This window comes from Pleurodeles waltl, chromosome 4_2 (genome assembly GCF_031143425.1).
Source record: "Pleurodeles waltl isolate 20211129_DDA chromosome 4_2, aPleWal1.hap1.20221129, whole genome shotgun sequence".
Classification (NCBI taxonomy): domain Eukaryota; kingdom Metazoa; phylum Chordata; class Amphibia; order Caudata; family Salamandridae; genus Pleurodeles; species Pleurodeles waltl.
The window spans coordinates 176,721,997-176,734,834 of NC_090443.1; the positions used below are offsets into that span (position 1 = coordinate 176,721,997).

Genomic DNA, 12,838 nt, shown 5'->3' on the forward strand with positions numbered 1-12,838 from the left:
CCAGGGTGAGCAGGAGCCCACTAAACCCCGGATGAAGGTGCAGAAGGGCTGCCTCCGGGTGGAAGTAGCCTAAGATTCTGCAACAACGGAAGGTGCCAGGAACTTCTCCTTTGGTCAGAAGATGTCCCACGGCGTACTGGAGGATGCAGAGTTGTTTCCACGCAGAAAGACTGCAACCAAGCCTTGCTAGCTGCAAGAGTCGCGGTTGAGGATTTTGGGTGCTGCTGGGGCCCAGGAAGGACCAGGAGGTCGCCCCTTGGAGGAGGAGACGGAGGGGGCGCTCAGCAACTCAGAGAGCCCCCGCAGAAGCAGGCAGCACACGCAGAAGTACCTGAACAGGCACTTAGAAGATCTGAGGACAGCGGTCGACTCAGAGTCACAAAGGAGGGTCCCACGATGTCGGAGTTCAACTCAGTGAGTTGGGCAATGCACGGAGTGCTGGGGACCTGGGCTAGGCTGTGCACAAAGGAATTCTTGCAAAAGTGCACAGAAGCCTTAGCAGCTGCAGTTCACGCAGTACACAGGATTACTGTCTGGCATGGGGAGGCAAGGACTTACTTACCTCCACCAAATTTGGACAGAAGGGCCACTGGACTGTGAGAGACACTTGGACCCAGCTCCTGTGTTCCAGGGACCACGCTCATCAGGATGAGAGGGGACCCAGAGGACCGGTGATGCAGAAGTTTGGTGTCTGCGTTACCTGGGGGAAGATTCCGTTGACCCACTGGAGATTTCTTCTTGGATTCCAGTGCAGGGTTGAGGCAGACAGCCCTCAGAGCATGCACCACCAGGAAACAGTCGAGAAAGCCGGCCGGAGGAGGCGCTACAATATTGCTGGTAGTCTTCTTGCTAATTTGTTGCGGTTTTGCAGGAGGGGGGAAGTGCAGAGGAACTCTGGTGAGCTCTTGCATTTGTTATCTGGTGAGATACCCACAGGAGAGACCCTAAATAGCCCACAGAGGAGGATAGGCTACTGAGAAAGGTAAGCACCTATCAGGAGGGGTCTCTGACGTCACCTGCTGGCACTGGCCACTCAGAGCTATCCATTGTGCCCAAACACCTCTGCATCCAAGATGGCAGAGGTCTGGGACACACTGGAGGAGCTCTGGGCACCTCCCCTGGGAGGTGCTGGTCAGGGGAGTGGTCACTCCCCTTTCCTTTGCCCAGTTCCGTGCCAGAGCAGGGCTGGGGGGATCCCTGAACCGGTGTAGGCTTGCTTATGCAGAGAGGGCACCATCTGTGCCCTTCAAAGCATTTCCAGAGGCCAGGAAAGGCTACTACTCCCAGGCCCTTCACACCTATTTCCAAAGGGAGAGGGTGTAATACCCTCTCTCAGAGGAAATCCTTTGTTCTGCCTTCCTGGAACTGGGCTGCCCAGGCCCCAGGGGGTCAGAAACCTGTCTGAGGAGTTGGCAGCAGCAGTAGCTGCAGTGGAGACCCCGGAAAGCTAGTCTGGCAGTACCCGGGCTCTATGCTGGAGACCCGGGGATGCATGGAATTGTCCCCCCAATACCAGAATGGTATTGGGGTGACAATTCCATGATCCTAGACATGTTACATGGCCATGTTCGGAGTTACCATTGTGACGCTACATATAGGTATTGACCTATATAGAGTGCACATGTGTAATGGTGTCCCCGCACTCACAAAGTCTGGGGAATTTGCCCTGAACAATGTGGGAGCCCCTTGGCTAGTGCCAGGGTGCCCATACACTAAGTAACTTTGCACCTAACCATCACCAAGTGAGGGCTAGACATATAGGTGACTTATAAGTTACTTATGTGCAGTGTAAAATGGTTGTGAAATAACGTGGACGTTATTTCACTCAGGCTGCAGTGGCAGTCCTGTGTAAGAATTGTCTGAGCTCCCTATGGGTGGCAAAAGAAATGCTGCAGCCCACAGGGATCTCCTGGAACCTCAATACCCTGGGTACCTAGGTACCATATACAAGGGAATTATAAGGGTGTTCCAATGTGCCAATGAGAATTGGTAAAATTAGTCATTAGCCTGCAGTGACAATTTTAAAAGTAGAGAGAGCATAAACACTGAGGTTCTGGTTAGCAGAGCCTCAGTGATACAGCACCACACAGGGAACACATATAGGTCACAAACTTATGAGCACTGGGGTCCTGGCTAGCAGGATCCCAGTGACACATATCAAACATACTGACAACATAGGGTTTTCACTATGAGCACTGGGCCCTGGCTAGCAGGATCCCAGTGAGACAGTAAAAACACCCTGACAAATACTCACAAACAGGCCAAAGGTGGGGGTAACAAGGATAGAAAGAGGCTACCTTCCTACAATATGGAAGGGTAAAAAAGCAAGAATTTCCATTACCACGTTGAAGATGAGTAAATCGTCTGGTGGTATAAACCTCCCTGACTACCCACAATATCAGTTGACGATCCTTATCGCCCAGGGAGCTTTGCGGGTTCGGAGGCAAAATAACTGTCTCCTCCACTAATTTTTTATAGAGGCTCAATTAACATGCCCCTTACCTCTCAGTGCCACCCTCTCTATGTACAACTTGGCCAGGCTGCTCTAGGAACACTCAAGACCTATCATAATTGATACCATCTTGGCCATTCTACGGCTTGATAAGCAGGTAGATAAGTATCTGGTTCAACTATGGCCTCCCATGACACAATTGTATGATTAAATTAGATAGGGAGACTGTATTCTGGGGATCGGGGGCAAAGAAAGGCACAAATTCTACAGGGGATCTAGGCACCTGTTTACACCCTATACTATTTTTGACTCCACACCGGACATTCGAAGTATCAGACATTGATTTTTTTAAACTTCTGAGGTTGAAAAGTGCTGTTGGTAAATTGAAGTCTCCACACCCGTCTGAGCTACCTAGCTTGTTAGGTAATTTCGAGAGAAAAGGTCAATCTGAATTGCGCATATATATACTTCTAGAGTCTCTAAAGTGTTATGTGCTAAGGTCACTTACCTTGAAATGGGAAACCTACTCACATTCTCTGTGAAACACGAACATCCCAGACACCGATTGAAGAAAATATGGCAATCTCCCTTTTTTGCAAAAAATACTCTATTTCTAGTGCAATTCAGATTCTGGTCAATTCATAAAACATACTGGACTCCTTCAAGACTCCACAGGATTGGGATAAGTACATCTAATACTTGCTGGAGATGTGGTGAGGAGACAGGGAACCTAAAGCATATGTTTTACACACGTAAGATGGCCCGTCCACTATGGATTAACATACAGTCACTGATTTACAAAATAACTAGTAAAACACTTGAGATCGTTCTCCTAACTGCTGCCTGGTGCTTGCATGCAAATCCTCAAGCAACGGACCTGACTCACCAGACCTCGATGCTGACTGACCTTCTTCTGTCCCTAGGCAATAAAATGATATTTTCAGACTGGAAACTAACCTCAGAGAATTTCTTTGAAAAATGGTGGAATTTACTGTGCTCCGTTAGAGGAGCGAATAATATCCTGTATGCTAAACTACACAGCGCTTCAGGCACCAGATACCTCTGGGATGCCTTTGATAGATATCTACAGGAAAGCAACCTTCCACAGGTACACCCTTTGATTAACAGGCTCCTAATCATAGAGTGCGTCTGTTGCTTGCTACGCCTGCCAAGTTCACCAACTATAACTGCTGGTGGTCCTGCTGGCCTGATGTAGTGTAGTTGCTTCCCCTCTCCTTCTCTTTCTTTACCTATTCTCTCCCCACACTCTTTTTGGGAATTCTTTTCTCCTTGCTACTTATTTCCCCTCCTGCCATGACATGGTATATAGATACTATTGTTTGCTTCTGTTATATAATACTGGTCACCTCGGTTCCACAGAGAACTGCAGCTCATCCGCCCATTAGATATGTACTCACTTAACCTAACCATTTATGTTCAGTCGAGTTGTGACTTATCTATACTTGTTAACCCTGCTGTATTTTATTGTGATTGCTGTCAGCATTCAACGCATTTCATATACTGTGACAGAAATGTACAGTGGACTTATTGTCATGGCTTTGTTTTTTTTAAACAAAATGTCTCAAATAAAAAAATAAGGTATGACTGTTCAACATGGGTGAAAGTAAATCAGTGTGGAGCTCCAGGTGTTGAGGTTAAGGGCTTAGAGCAGATGGAAGGCAGAGGAAGAATGGGGAACGTTTTATGTGAAAGTAATGAAGGATGACGTATTTTATCACTGTAGATGTGAGTCTCTGGAACAGAATAGAATGGAGGGCCCAATCAAAGGAGGCTCAAAGGTCCAGAAGCAGATGTACTCCCTCTTAGCTGGCGTCCACTGTAAATCTGACCTCAACCCTTGTTGCGAATAAGTGTAGATTCTGTGCTCTGCCCAAGGCAGAATCCTGTTGATGTCAGAGAGATCTTTTTCTTCAATGTATGCTGACAGCTGTGCATAAGAAGCTCGTTTCAATTGGTCCATTGTAAGTAGGATGCTAATTAGAGATGACATTGGGTTTGAGGCATTTTTCCATAATTTGTTTGATGGAAACAGTTGTGAGTTATTTTGGTATTTGGGCAGATCAAGGCAGTGGTTGGTGATCACCCAGGCCAAGACGGCAGCTGGGTTGTTGACGAAGGTGCCTTAGAACATCAGGATCTCAACAAAGCTACGTTTTCTCGGATGTACAAAGGGCTTTTGAGATGTTGGCAAAGTCAGTGTGGAGAGGGGTTGAAGGAATGCAGACTCAGTTAAGGAATGAGTTGAGAGGCTGAGAACTTATGTGTGCTGAGCTGGTGGCCCTCCTTAGTTTTTGCTTCAATATACCATTCAAAAGCTCTGGAGTTTAATTGTTAAGTTGTCAGTTGTGGGTGATTTTAAAGGTGGAGAATACATGTTTTGAGATTTTCCTGATTACCTTTCGAGTTCCCTGGTCTGACAGGTGGCCTCATGGATGTAACAGGAGAAATAAAGTTGTTTTTCCTTTCTGGCCAAAACGTGATAGACTCCAAAGTGACTCTCAAATGGCAGTTTGCCATTGCGATGCTTAGTAATTTTCAAATGCCTTTGCAAAGATATTTTGTTAGAACTGAGAGATTTAACCCTGGTGTCACCCCTCCAGCTTTCTGGCACTGATGAGAGGTTACACTTGTTTTTGTGGCATAATGCTTCGTAGAATGGAAGCTAGCCAAAAATCACACAGTTGAAATGGCATTCTAATTTTCTTAAGCAACAAAGACTTAAGTTGAAAATTGAAAGTGGAACAATCAGTTTTGTCCAGACTGTGACATTTTTTTCACATTTTGACAGTAGGCTTTGCTGAAGGAGTGGATATATGCAAGCTAAACTGAACTGTAGCCTGATCAATCTATGTTACATATTTGTGGCTGACTGCGATGAGGTTGCGATGGGCACAAATGGTGTGAAGACTATGCCTAATTGTGTGGGCAGGGCCAGAGACCATTTGATTTAGTTATTTCACGTTGTCAGCCATACTGCTAGAGAATGGAGCAGATCGGCTGTGATTTCTGGCTTCACCAGAATGCTTCCCAAGCCTACTGGGCTGGGCTAGAAGGGGCGCAACCAACTGAGTTGGTCCACGATCAGTGATTTGCTGTGTAGGTGAGGAGAACACAGGTTGCTAAAATCAATTAGGATGAAGTAGCTTCTCCTTGCCTGGCTGCAGGAAGCATTGGAAGACATTGTATGTCAGGTGTGCAAAACCATCATATGTTTTAGTATTTATGGGAAACGAGGGACAACAAGAAGTGTTCTGAGATAAGGCACAGAGATAGCCAGGGAAAGCTTAAAGACCAACAAAGGCATTTGAGTGTAACTTCAAGTGGGTAAAGAGCTGACTTGGTAGCCTGTAAGTTGAATGATCTACAATATGATAACAGACTTAGGAATCCTGTATGTGCGATGTTTTCTCTGCGTATTGCAATTCTTTTTTTCTGGATTTTGCCATTTTTTGTATTTCAGTACACCTAAAATGATTTGAAGTGCTCTGAGCCAATATACAGCATCATCCCCATGCTATAAAGTAAACATAAAATTCTTCAAAGTGTGATACTTACATTTTGGTAATTAGCATGGCATTGCCTCAGCATGTTAACAAAGCCAATGATGGCATTCCACCTCAGAAAACAAAACCACCTGAGATTTCTGGTATTGCCATTACACTCTAGTTATTGGATTTAATCTCAACCTAACATTTTGTTTGAAAATAATGTTTTCTCTGGGTGACATCTAACATTACATACCATTGACACTGTATTAAAATGTCCACTCAGCGGTTTTGGTGTCCACAACATAACGCACTTCTGCTGCTGATGTATTATACCTTTGAGAACCATTCAAGTCAACATAATCTATGATGCCATGACTGTGTGACTGCATTTAAACAGTGGGGCATGGAGATAATATTTTGTTATAATTTAAATAATTTGTAAAGATGCTTTCATTTAGAAACAGATGAAACAATTTCGCAAATTGAAAACAATGAAATACAAGTAAGGAAATCAAATTCCCATCTAAAAGGATGATAGGACTTGGGTGGGGTCTGTCTTGTCAAGCACTGCATGTGTGGCTTTCCAGAGGCACCGCATAGTATTTTAGAAGGCCTGTCCACCATTAGCCCTATACAGAGGAGAGACTGGCCATCAGCCTTAGGGAACCAAGGTATAGCCAAAGAAATGCCTGCAAACAGACAAGCTACCGAGGCTGGCCGGGAAATCCTAGTGGAAATCAAGTTTCTACAAAAATAAAGACCTATTTTGAGATTTCTTTTATGTTAAAATCAAACCACATGTGCTGCAAAGCATGGGGAATGGATACCATTAAACAAAAAAAAATTGTACAATAATAAATCCCTGCAGCCAGCTGTGGAAAGTTGGACTCACAGCTGCCACGAACATCTACTTCTCTCAAGGTACGTGTCATCTGAATGCATCCATGTTTTGCAGGTCTCTCGACTGCTTTAGATGACAGCAGCAGCTCCTGTGCAGAACCAATGGAATGGCTACTTGGCCCCCACTTTGACAGTTTTTGAGATTGTTTTGTATATTAGCTCTGAAAAGAAGAGAATCACCAACAGCTTACTTTTCTAGTTCTGAAATGAAATAAAAAAATGGGAAAAAACGTCTTTTAAGTTCAAAGCCCTAGCAGGGATCTGGTTTTAATTCCCTCCTTCCCTTAGCCTTTCCCTTGATGTTGTTGCCAACTCTGTCATAACCCCCCTTCAATTCGCTCCCCTTGTAGGCAACTTTCTCCCTAAAGTGGAAGACCTAGGCACTGTTCACTGCAGGGGCAGGCGTTCTGCACCTCGGCCAGGGAGGGAACATTCTAAGCGTCTGATAGGATAAACCAGAACAAATGGCCTAAAAGCTTGCTTTTACCCTTTGATGAGACTAATACCCATTATTCATGAATTATATTTTTTCATTTCCTAAAATGTAGCACCTCCATTTTTGTGTATATATCACACCAAGGGTCAGATTAATTTCAGTTGATTATTAGAAGCAGATCCTTCTTCCTGAGACAAGAAAGCTGAATTGGTCCCTTTGAGGTTCGACAGAAGAACTATTTCTGTATACAGCCCATTGTTAATGGTATCACCTCTGGATGTGTTAAGTGAATCTTCATTGTAAAGTTACAACTCATTAAAAGGGCCAGGTTTACAAACTGCAGTCTGAATGTTCCCTCAAAAGAGCGAGAATAAGGGTCATATTTATCCCTCGTAGTGGCAGAGGCCATTACCACCGCCATCCCGACAGCCTACCGTCTGCAAAATTTAGACATGACTGCTAGCCCAGTGGTCATCTCTGTACCTTGAAAGGCTTTGGGGTCACGGTGGTTCCCTTCACAGCACAAATCTTTGTGGATGGCCACCGACGGTTTTGATGGCTGTCCATAAAACCTATAACATTTTTTGTTTTTGAAAAACAAACTCCAAAAGTGGAAGTTTGTTTTAAAAAACAAACACTAATGACCCCAAACCCTGAGAGTTTTCTCTCAGGGTGAGTGGGTGGGGAAGGGGGGAGTTTATTCCTCAGTAGCAGTTTCTTCCTGACGGTGGAGCATAGGAAGAAAATGACATTACACGTTTCACCCTAAAAAAGGAGTGAAGTATAAATACCCTGACTCCAACAGTCCCCTACTCTGGCTGTCAGAGAAATTTCCATCAGTTTAGTTAAGGGAGCTGCACTGATGGAAAAGTTAGGTCATCCTGCCTTTAAATGAGGCGGTCACAGCAAAAGTTTAGCAGACAGAGTACTCCATTGACCTTGTGATAGAATACCCTTTCTAGCTATCTCTAAATTGGGTCTTACTTGGCCCTAAGTTATCTCTCTCACGAGGCAAGCAGGCCCCCCAGTTGATACCAGGGATGGTGGCTGTTCAGACGACATGCTTGTTCGGTCTTTAGATTCTACAGAATTCTGTTTGAAGGGGGTGACAGGAGAGATGTGGTAACACATGGCAATATGATTGTGGAAGGAAAAAGAAAAATGAAGGAGTATTGCACTCCTTTGTAAAATAACAATAATATATATATACACATCATTTTAAACCTTTTTGTTTGTTTTTAGTTTTGAGGAGTTGATTTTATAAAAAAAATAACTCAGGAGGTTGACAATTGCAATGCTTTCTTCGTTTTCACTTTACTTTCATATTTTCTTGCAGGGGAGGTGGGAAAAGGGAGGGAAGCACCTTAGGCTATTGCTTTTGTCACCTAAGCATTGAAACGGCGACTGGTGAGACACGTGCCTTGAACTTTACACTTTCATCTTTTTACTCTCATGCTGCATCATTGGTGCAGGAATGTCAGAGGCAGGAGTTCTAACTTAGGGTGTGATTTAGATTTTGGCGTATGGGTTACTCCATCACAACGGTGACGATTATCCCGTTCACCAAAATATAAATCCCATAGGAAATAATAGCATTTAAATTTTGGTGGACGAGATATTCGTCACCGTTGTGACAGAGTTACCCATCGGCCGAAATCAAAACCAGCCCCTTATTCTTGATACTTCAATATTTCAGTGACGAAAGCTGAAATAATGTGAAATAGTGACATCCCTTTGTTTTTAGGGATCCTTTCTAAATTCAACTCTAAAGTGTTAAAACACCTTGTGAAATAAACAGAAAAGTGATGAAAATAAACACATTTCCTATATAGTTCATTAAAAAATACAAAACATTGAAAATATGAAACTGAACAGTGTTATTGCTACTTATGTAGCACAAAAAGGAAGGTAGACTACCCGTGCCAACATTCATTGTCACAGCCCAGCTTCTCCTAGGCATGAAAAGCCACGGTGCACTGGAGGATCCATACAACACAAAAAGTGGTTAGAAGCCAGTGACATACACTAAGTGCCCTCCTGCAGAAAGGAAACTGTCCTGCCAATTTTATGAAGACATTTAGGAAGCACAGTCAATTATTTTATGTGACTTGGTCGAAGTTTATCAATCCTGATTTATAAACTTGTACAGCTACAACTGCAAATGTCTTGGCAGATTCAGACACACACAAAAATTAAAGTGAACGGGAGAGGTGTTTTTTTTATTTTTTATTAATATCTATTTCTTAGTTCTTGAACTGATACAATTACACAAGATTGGATATAGCTGTGGGAGAGGCATTGAACAAAATCTAAGTCTTAGTTTTGTCAGCTTCAAAATCAATTGCACGCACTGCTTAGGAGGTTTTTCAGATAAAACACATATGCATTGAACCCATCCGCTGGCCAGATGTCAGCCACCGGACCATTCAAGCCTGCATATAAATCAAAAGCAGATTAACCATTCAATGCTAAATCGGATTAAAAATGGACCTTCAGTACTGCAGGTGTGTCTGACATCCGGTTATGCTGGAATGCTTCACGTGGTGTGTTTCCTTTTTGTGTGGTGAGGACGATATGGAGCACAAACCTAGCACTGGAGACCTTATACATTTAGAAAATATAGTGGATTACAGCCTACGTGGTTCACACGAGACAGTTTATATGTGGATTTAATTATACTTATTCAAATTGTATGATATAGCAGAACCCATGTCCCAAGTAAGAAATTTTGACACTTCCACGGAAGATGATGCCTAATAGAAGAGGTGTGGGGGTGAATTGGTTGGAAGTAAATCCAATGGCTAAATACCCTAAATAATAAAGATTTAACATTAAAAAGACATCACAGGAGGAAGTTATTTTTTTAGTAGAGGAGCACTATTAGGAGATAATGTGATCCTCGGAGAGCGTCAGTGGCCCTGAAAAGATTACATTAGCCACTTTTGCCCACATACATACTGACAAAACCGATAGGAAGAGTACAATTGCTTCGAGGCAGAAGTGATGAAGACTGAAATAACAAAATTGATTTAAAAAGGTGAGGGGCAGGCCGCAACAGAAAAGGCCAAGCCTGAATACAATTGGAGACCATGCCGGAAGGGCATGGCAAGTTAAAGTAGAAAAACTGGCACACTGGATAGGTGTGGCAATTATTATTTGCCATGAAATCCTGAGTTGGAATAGATAAAAATCTAATCACTTCATATTAGCATTTAAGCAATGTTCCATTTTCATAAAATACACTTTGTAGTCCATTTCAATATTGTAAAATTGTGATGTAACAATTTTGTATTTGACTAAAATAAAACACAATGGTAAATGAATTACGTATAAAACTAAAACTCTTCCAATAATCTGTTAGTCACAAATTTCAGAATAGGACCAGATCTTACTACCGTGCAAATGCAAATGAAAGCTTTGAAAGCACAGCAACAAAGTTTCTAGAAATTAACATTTTTAAACGATTTTTCGCTCTGGGCACAATTTTGGCCAAGGTTGGTGCTGCCGTTTATAAAATGTTGATGGAAAGGAAAGATCAGAAATACAAGTTTTAATTTTTTTTAGATTTTGATCATGCATGTCTCCAAAACGACTTCAGCAAAGAGTCCCAAATAAACTGTATGTGTTGGAGTACAACCTTTTTCCAAAAAGAAACCTATCGCAAAACAGAAATCATGTTTTTAAGTGTACAAATCCTTTTAGAAAGTTTTGAATTTTGAGAGCGGCAGTGCCGACTAGTGAACTGTCAAGTGGTTTATATAAAAGAAGAAGCTGCAGTTACATCTGGCCCTGATGTGCAATGCGGGAACTACAAAGGACCAAAGTCCATAGCAGCTGCAGTGCCACACTGCAGGAAATAAAGAGTGCGAAGGAAACTTTTTATACTACTGTGCTGAGGAGACTAGCGTCCGGAAGTAGTTGAGCACAACAGGGTTCTTATACATTAAGGAACAGTCCAATTCTTAATGTATATCTGGGGTCAGACCATCCTACACTTCAAAGTCGGCAAGGCTTCACCAGCTGCTAGCCACGCCCGGGCCCAGCAATTGTGGCGCTCTCTTGGGCCATTTCAGTCTTTCTCCAGAATGGAATAAATGCAGATATAGTGGGGCCACAGACACACACACACCTTTCTTTTTTTTGCCTGCTCGGTACATTTCAGAGAAATTTTAAACAACCAGAAAAGTAAAGCAAGAAGGACAAAAAGTGAGAGAGCCGCAAGATAGATGAAAAGTATCTGAAGACAGCCAAGACTACGTTGATAAAGAGGAAGTTGCATGTGTCATTACATATATTCCATCTTCAGACCTTCATCTTATGACCCATTATTTTCTTTCCTTCTGTGAACCCTTTTCTTATTGTCAACGCTTTTCTGACCTTTGCCCTTTTACCCCTTGATTTCTCTTGACTGCATGGCATTGGGCAGTTTGAATCCCCAGTGTGCCCTACTGAACGCCACTCAGAAATAAAATACTACGAAAGTGTCTGAAGTTTATCCAGAGTTGTGTGGCGGGGATCATCTACTTGACTTTGCTTCCAAGTAAAATAATCCTCGAAAGGGATGCCAGGTGCTGAAGGTCATACTTTTTTCCTTGAATAGAGAATAAGAACTATAAACGTGGTCTCCGGATTCCTAGGAGATCCTCATGAACCTTTTGCACTGGTGCTGGTTAAATTCAGGGGTCATGGTGGGAGAGGAAGCTAAATGTCATTCTACTCATTTCAGGTCTGGTCGTCAGACAGGGTTTACAACGAAAATATGCAGGCAGTCTGAAGGCAAGAGCCATCTGTTTTCCCTTTGCGATGTTTAAATGCTCAGCTATGACGCATGTGACTACCCAATAAGTCCATGGTTCGTGAGGACACCAAATGCCAATATCAGACTTATTATGTAAATCATTCTCAGAAGGAATCCCCACCGTAAGGAATTGCAGACTGTGCCACTCAGCAGTCTACTCCACGTGATGCATGCATAACACCCCAAGGGCGCTGACAGAACCTTACCTGGACCCACTATCTTTGTGCATTGGATAAGAATAGCGCTGCTGTCAGGATTCCTAGGTTACGATCATAATAGCTTTGGACCTTTATGCCGCATGAGAAAGAGAGAGAGAGAGACAGAGAAACACAAGGAAGTAAAGAAAGTAAATAGCAACTGAAAGAGGCAGCCAGGAAGTGATTGACAAAAGCAGTCACTAGCTAACAACAAACGATGAAGACAAAGGTCAGAATAGGCAATACAAATTGAACGATGGGAAGTAAAGTGGAACCGGAAAATGAATGAGAAAGCAAAAAATTAAACAAGTGGAAGGAATAATTGTGTTATGTAAACAGTAAGAAAATGGATAGGACACAAGAGAAAAGTAAGAAATGAACAAAGAGCAAATAAAAGGAGAAAGCATGAAGAATGATTTTGAAATTCAACACAACCAAAACACATGGGAAAAAGGAAAAAACAACTAAGAATGAAGTAAAGTGAATGTGCATTGAAAGTGGGGCAATGGAGCAAAAAGAAAAAGTAATACAAACACAAATAGGAAT

At 42.7% G+C, this 12,838-nt stretch overlaps 1 protein-coding gene across 3 annotated transcripts in view; it reads right to left on the minus strand.

Annotated features, from left to right (window-relative positions):
- The window catches only part of HDAC7 (histone deacetylase 7), a 531,422-nt gene that overhangs the window by 20,146 nt on the left and 498,438 nt on the right, over positions 1 to 12,838 (minus strand). The gene's annotated exons all lie outside the window — the stretch shown is intronic.